This window comes from Dasypus novemcinctus, chromosome 30 (genome assembly GCF_030445035.2).
Source record: "Dasypus novemcinctus isolate mDasNov1 chromosome 30, mDasNov1.1.hap2, whole genome shotgun sequence".
Taxonomy (NCBI): domain Eukaryota; kingdom Metazoa; phylum Chordata; class Mammalia; order Cingulata; family Dasypodidae; genus Dasypus; species Dasypus novemcinctus.
The window spans coordinates 29,063,806-29,071,285 of NC_080702.1; the positions used below are offsets into that span (position 1 = coordinate 29,063,806).

The window sequence follows — 7,480 nt, forward strand, 5'->3', positions numbered from 1 at the left end:
GGCTGCGGGGGAGGAGGGCTATCTTGGCGTCTTAACAGCCCCCGAAATCCAAGGGCGACTTTGGGGCTCGCTCCGGAGGAGGCCCCCTTTACCTCGGCTCATGGTGGGGGGAGCGCGTCGTCGCCCCCCCGGACGCCCCCCGAGCCGCCTCCATCTATTCCGCCGGCGCGTCTTCTTGGAGGGTGGAGGCTGGGAATTTTACCAGGGAGATTTTGTTTGTTTGGAGGGTTGGCGGGGGTTCGGGGGTGTTTGGCCTCCAGCGAACACGGGGAAGAAATGTGACTAAGTGGCAGGGAATGCACTTTCCCTTTTCCTCTCTTCTGCCTGCAGGCCGGGGAGTTGCGAAGCCACTAAGAAACTTTCAGAGCTCCCCCCTGCGTCCCCACCTCTCCATCCCTTCCGATCCACACATCCTTTCCCTGGATTTGGGGTGCTGAGACCTCCCTGCCCCTTGGTCACCAGCCCTTTTGCAGCTCCTCCTGGGCAGGCCGGGGGAGGGGATGGGAAACGGGAAAAAGAGCATGTGAGCCCAGTGGATCTGAGTTAACCTGTCGGAGGAGGAAACTGGGCTCCAGCTTTAACCACCTGTGCCCACCCCTACGCGTTCGGAGAAAGCGCCCAGGTGCCTGGGGACCCTCTGAAACAGGCCCTAAACCCGCGTTCTCATCCCCCAAATTACTTGAGGGAGCTTTGATGGAATTAGGGCCTTTTCCTTCTCCACGTGCAAATGACTCAGCCCGCCCCAGCTGCCCTGGGCTGGTGAGAGGACCCCAAGGGGCAGCTGATCCTGCGGGCCCCCCCACCCCGCCTGCAGTCGCCCCGCTTCCCAAGCTCCATTTCGCTCTCCTTTTTGCTTATTCTGGTCATCTTTTTTTTTTTTTTAATAGGTTTACATTTTTAAAGGATTTTTATTGCTTTTTTATTTTTATTTATCTATTTTAAATTTTAAGCAGTAAGGCCGAGGCTGTGGGGGAAAAAAAAAAAAGCCACAAAAACAAAGGACAGCGAAAGAGCATGCCCGTGAGGCATCGCAGAGCTGGCGAGCCCGGCCTGCCTGGGCACGGAGCTGGCGGTGGCGGGACCCCTGGTAGAACCGGGCCGGGTGTGTGTGTGGGGGGGCCTCGGAAAGGCGTTCGAGAAATGCCAGGAACGGTGGCGATTTTCATCAAATTGCGTCTCCTCGCGGGGTGTGCGCTTTTGGGCTGCCTCTCGTCGTCGGAGCCCGGGTTTGCCGCGACAAAGTCTGTAATCAGAGAAAAATACCGGCTTTGTTGAGGGTTAGAATCTATCATTGGCTAATGTGTGTGGTTTTTTTTTTTTCCTCTCTCCCTTTTTAAATAATGCTAACCATCCGAATAATTAAAGAGTGAGGACCAACTCCTCTGTCCCCTTCCCCTGTGTCCTCGGCGCTGCCTTATTTCAGGATGGAAAACGTGCCGCTTTGGGGCAGGGCCGGCTAGTTTTGTCAGGCGGGCTCTTCTCTCGCCCCTTTTCCCTCCGCTCCGGTCTGATTCGCAAATCCCCCAAACTGGCACAAGCCGGGGAAACTTGGGGCCGCCCCGAGATCGCAGTCTCGCTCTCCTTCCCCCTATCCTTCCCACCCCCATTCAGAGGCCACCCACTCCCCTTCTGTCCCCCGCTTCTGGCCCTGACCCACTGCAAGAGCGCTTTAAAAAAAAAAAGAAGGAGCCGGACTCTGGGTACCCCTGTGCCAGCTGAGACCACATCCCCCAGGCGGCGGGTACAGGGATTAGGGCCGTGCTGCCCGGCCCGCCTCCCCTTAAAAAAAAAGGGGGGGGGATTGAGGAATCTGGGGTCTTTCTGAAGTGTCTGCTCGGATCCCTTGTCATCTTTTCAATCGTGGTGAACCGATCTTTCTTTTCTGGGAAGATCACCTGCCCTGGCGGTCCCCCGCGCGCCCCTGGCTGGGGAGGGAGCTGTCTGCCGGCCCCAGGGCCGGATTTGGGGAGGGAAAGCAGGGGGCAGGGGGATTGGGAGAGGGACCCCTCCAGTGCTGGGAGGCGCAAGGTTGCACCCGGCTGGTGCTGGGCCTTTCCCCCTAAGACTTGCTTGGAGGGAAAAGGAGCTTTGCTTCCCTGGGGCTTGGGGAAAACTCAGCTCCCCCCAAGTCGGAAAGAAAGGGGAAAAGGGGGGGGGGAGAAATGGGGGTGGGGGCTCGAGCCGGCGAGGCGCCAGGGGCCGCGCAGTGCCTCCCCTTCGCAAAGGGAGCGAATGCTTCATTTGCTTCAGGTGTTTTTCATTAAACGCGTTTGTTTCTCTTCTTTTCCTCCTTGTTGTTCGGTTTTTCGGGGAGCCCTCGCCTCGGTCTTTTTTTTTTTTTTTACATAAGCAGAAACCTCCCCCCCCACCTTGGAGGGATATATACTGTGGGAGGTATTTTGCCTGCAGTGCTTTTGTCTTTCCTGCTTTTTCCCAATGTCATTTTAAAATCATAAAGTAAATTGAGGGTGAGTGAAAGTGAAGGAGGGAGCCAGGGGTGGGGGGGTGGGTGGGGGGGTGGCTGGAGCGGGGCAAGGGGAAGGCGAGCGCATCTGCAAGGCCTGGCCTGCCTTTCCCGGGGCGATCCCCCCCAGGGACCCGATCCCCCCCAGGGACCCGCTCCCCCCTCCCCAGGCCACTGTCCCCTCGGCCCGCTGTTCTTCCTCTCATCTCCTTGCAGACTTCTGGGCAGGGAACGGGGGCGGGGGGGGGGGGGGGGGGTGCTGCATTGTCCCTGGAGGGACCTCACCGCCACCCACCACTCTCGGGGCAGGGCCAGGGGCGAGGCCTGGCTCCTGTGGTCCCCACGACTGTTGGACATTCTGCTCTGGCCCGGGCCCTGTGTGCCACCCACACACGTGCCCCCTGCCAGGCTGCCCCCCGTTTTCAGGTGGGCTTCTCTGCAGCCCGTGCACGTGGCAGTCGCAGAAACAGCACATCTGGGTTGCAACACGTGCTGGGCGCAGAGAGGTGTTTGACACAGCCTGGGGGGACGGGAGCTACCTCTTCAGGCGCATCCGTCCCAGCGCCCTTGAACTTCAGGACTCCATTTCACGGGGGCCCGAAAGGCTGCTGCTTCTGCCGGGTGGAGTCACCCGGGTGTGTCCACCTTGTGAAAATACACCAAGGGGCTGTCCTTCCTTAAAAAGTAAGAAAAAAATACAACACAAAACCCAGACTTGTTTTTGAGGCAGCGCGGGGCCAGGGACGGTGTCAAGAAAAGGTCCCATTACAAAATGATCACAATAATTTAAATAAAAACGTCTTCCAGCCGTTCTGGCCTGCTTCTCAGGCCTGCTGCTCCCTCCGCCCCCGGCGGTGGAGCGAACGCTTGGAAAAATGAGCGGACCCATAAAAAAAAAAACCTTGCAGCCGTGTGGCTCCCCAGCCTCCCCGACCTGTCCACGCCACCCCCCGCATTCCGGGGGTGTCATTGCGCGATTTGGACACCTCCGGGGACGAAGGTGAAAAAGTGGCCACGTTCCTTGACCAGTTGCATTTCGCCGTCAACATCTGGAAAGCAAAACCGCAGCTGTTGTCCCTGCCTTTCTCCCCCCCCCCCCCCCCATTACCACCTCTTCCTTTTTTTTCCTGCACGGTTACATTTTTTGGAACACTGGCCGGTTTTCTGCACCCTTCACACATTTCTCGGCTTCTGCTTCCATCGGGTTATTGGTTTGGGGCTTTTTGGCAATCTATTTCTCTATCTTAGTTTCTCAGTTTTTTTTGGAGCGAAGGATTTGAACAGGCCGGCGATGGGATCCAGGGATAACCCCCCCCCCCCTGCTTTTTTTCTTTCCATGCGCCGGCCACCCTTGCCCGGCTCCCTTCTCTCGCCGATGCCCCTCCGGGCAGGTATCCGGCAGCTTCTCCTTCCTTGGCCCTTCCGCGGTGTTTTTGTTTTCTGTTCGTCCCCCAAAAATATTTGAACCAAAAAGCCTCTCCTTTTTTTCCTCCACCCACAGCGAGCTGAAAGGGCTAGTGAACCGTGATTCAACAGCATGAGGGTGCCTCTTTTCTTTCTTAGCATTAATTAACTCAAGTTGGTTAGGCCGTTGCGTCTGTCGCCCACAGTTTTCTCTTGTGTGTGCTGAATCGGGTCATAGAGGGAGACTTCCCGGGGCAAACAGTTTGTGTTGGAGCTGGAGGAGAGGGGGAGAGAGGGTGAGAAAAGGCAGGCAGCTGGGAAGAGCGGAGCAGCGCCGGGGGCCGGCTGGGGCGGGAGCCCCGGGCACCCCCATGTCTGCTTCTTTGGGGACGGGCCGCCACCGGGGCCCTGAGCATTCTCGGGTGTCCTTGGCCGGCATCCCGATAATAAATAGATAATGCACAGAACAACTCGGTGCGTCGCGGGGGGAAGCTGCTTGCCCCGGCAGGGCCGGCCCAGCTCCCCCCACCCCATCCCTGGAGCAGTGAAATTCCCCCCCCCCCCGGGGGGGGGGCTGTTGTCCTGCAGGGAAAGCCGCTTCCTCCAGGCCCAGGGCGCTCCCGGAGTGCTGGGGGGTGGGTGCCCTGGCTCCCGGGAGCTCCCTCTCCCCCTTCACTGCCCCTGCCTTTCCTTCCTGTGGCCAGGGCAGCCGGCAAAGCGGGGGGGACGTGTGCCCGAGCTCCGAGCAGGCCACTGCCCTCGGGATGTGCCACCAATGGGGAGACACCGCGGCCGGTTCTCCAGCCCGGGGCGGTGGAGGGAGGGGTGGCCTTTGGTGTCTCAACATCTCGCCCTTCACTCTGGCCCTTCCAGGTATAGCCCCCCTCCCCCCCCCCCCCCGTGAACTGGGGGAGCTGGGCACAGGCTTTTTGCCTTTGGTAGGTGCCTTCTCCATGCCTCTCTCTGGTTTTTTTTTTTTTTTTGGCCACATTTTCGGTGCTTCCCTAGAGCTAGCCTGCAGGGCTTTTCGCCTCCTCCTGGGCTGCCCTGAACGGAAGCTTTCCAAGCCGGGAGGTGGGACGAGGCTGTCATGCTGCCCCTGCCCCTCCGATCCCCGCCCCCAGCCTGCCAGAGGAGATGACTTTGACCTTCCCTGGCTCCCTCCTCTGTGGAGCGACACAAGAAGTTCCGAGCTCAGTCCGAAACCCAAGAGTGGGGTTTTTATTTCCCGTTTCCTCCAGAGAAGGAGGCCAAAGCAAAGGCTTTCCAGGGCAGGTGGCTTCTTCCCCCCAATGCCCACGTCTCGCCCCTCGGTCTGCTCTGTGCCAGGAGGGTGGGGGTGGGTGATGCGTAGGGGAGCCAGAGCTTGGCCCGGTCCCCAGGCCAGTGCTTCCTGCTCCTGGAGAAGAGGGGGTACAGCTTCCAAAGGAGAGGCATCCCCGGGGCCCCGGTTTTTGGGGCAGGGCTCCGGGGAGGAAAACCCACTCCACCCGCGCCAGGGCGGTTGGCAGCCGGCTCTGTGCCCGAGGCCGGCGCCAGCCAAAAAAAAAAAAAAACCCGTTTTGTACAAATCACCCGAGCCTCTGCGCGGAGGACGCCTTCCCCGTTTTCATTCCTGGCAGCCCTGGACTCTCCCAGGAATTTGCTCCAGGAGAGGGGCGCTCCCCCCCCCCATCTCCCTTTGCCGGTGGGTCCCTGGGTCCCCCCCGCTCGGCACCCCTCACTTTCTTTTGCGGCCTTGCACGAAGCCATCTCAGGCCTGGCGAGAAATCGGCCTTCGGCTCCAGCAGAGATGACGGGGTGGGGATAAAAATGCCAGGAACTGGGCCATCGAACGAGGACTCTTACTTGGTGGCACCTCCTAAATTGTCTGCACCCCTTCTCCAGCCAGGCTGTAGGGACAGCAGAGCAAGATGGGGTCCGATGGTGCCGGAAACACCTGGTGACTGCCGTGTAAGTTTTGTCACTTATTTGCACTCGCCGTGTGCCAGTTGCCTCAGCAACACTGAGCGACTGTGGCCGGGGTTTGAAAGGCGAAATCCAGAACCTTCCAGAAAAGCAGGATCTGGGGAAAGAGGATTTTTTTAAAAAAAAAAAAACCTAAAGAGACCTCCTAACAGAGGCCTTTAAAAAAATCCAGTCTCTTGTATTTCTAGATGTTTCCTTATGGACAGATACAGAGAGATGGGACGGTCACAAAATGTGTCAGGCTGCAGATTAATTTGATCTGGAGGAATTTTTCATATTATATATGTGAATGGCGTACTGAACATATTTTCCTACTTGACTCCAAATAACCCTCCAGGTTTCTGTTAGACTATTTTATGGAGTTGGGGAAACCGCGGTATTTGACTTTTCTTTGTCTAGAAGCAGTCACTTTTCCTTAGCTAGGTTTAAGAATTTTTTTTTTTTGGCCCCTGCCTTTTTGGCCTTTTATTCTTTTTGATTCCCCCCCCCCCCCCACTCTGCCTTGCCTCCATCTCTGTCCTCTCTCTCTCTCCACTTTTGGGCCCAGCTTTGCTCTCACTCTAGAGTTTGGCTTACCGGTTTGTCTTGCCCTCTTTTTCCTCTCTCCCTCTGGCCTGCTCATTCTTTTTCTTTTGGAACATGTTTTTCTCAGCCGACACCGGCCCGAATACTAGACAATATTCCAGTGGAAAACTGTTGCTGTTTTAATCAATTTCTATATACTCCACACTAAAAGATTAAAAGGCCTTCCTCTCACAAAGGCACACACATGCCTCTCTACAAGCCAAACGCCCTGGCGAATTTTAAAAGTCTTCCTTCTGCCTTCTAGAATTTTCTTTGCAGTGGTGGGAAAGCCCTTTGCCCCCCCATTTCCACTGCTTTTTTTCCTTCCTCCCCCCTCCCTTAAATCTCCCTTTTTTTTTTGGCTCCTTCTTTGCAGCATCCTGGCGCCCTTTGCCCTCAGCTGCTTTTTCTCCTGCTCCCCCTTCTCTGCCGCCTCCATGGTCTTGTGGCTCTCTCCGTGTCCCCCCCCCCCGAGTCCCTGCATTTGCTGGTGGCTCAGAGCCCACGGGAAGCCCGGGCCGAAGGTTTTTTTTTTATTTTTTAATCTTGGCTCTGGTTCGCTTGCCCCGGCAGGGCGGGCAAGGGAGCGGGCAAGAAGGCTGGGGCGGCTGACGACAGGGACAGGTAATCTTCCCCCTGGAGCCTCGCAACAAAAGGGGGGACAGTCCCCTTTTGTCTGGGGCTCCCGAGGGCGTGGTGGAATGCAGGTGGAGAGGGCCCTGGGGTGGGGGAGGCGGAGGGAGCTGGGAGCGTTTCTGATGGAACCCGAGCAGGTCTCCGGGCATGAGTGCCGGCACGAGAGAGAGTGGGACAGAGGGACACGTCTCTCCTTCCCCAAGCCACCCTGGTGCCCCAGCCAGCCCTCAAGCCGCCTGCTCTTCCTAAAAGGCCGCCCCCACGGCAGGGACAGGGAGAGGGAAGAAGGCTCCCTGGCTACCTGCTCCCTGGAAATCCTCTCCGCTCACCTCCAAGGTCGCCGCCGGTGGCTAGAGGAGAAGGACAATGGACAATTGTTCTCCCTTCCCTTTCTGCCCACCAGCCGGGCCCTGCCCGTGCTGAGCACGCAGGCCTTTGTAGGGG

General features: G+C 57.9%; 1 long non-coding RNA gene across 1 annotated transcript; it reads right to left on the bottom strand.

Moving 5' to 3' along the window:
• Window positions 1–890: 890 nt before the first annotated feature.
• LOC131276906 (uncharacterized) lies at window positions 891–6,302 on the bottom strand. Its single transcript, XR_009184131.2, has 3 exons — window positions 5,717–6,302; window positions 3,004–3,140; window positions 891–1,243 (listed from the first exon to the last, which is right to left on the bottom strand). It is a non-coding gene; the product is annotated as an uncharacterized lncRNA (long non-coding RNA).
• Window positions 6,303–7,480: the final 1,178 nt, after the last annotated feature.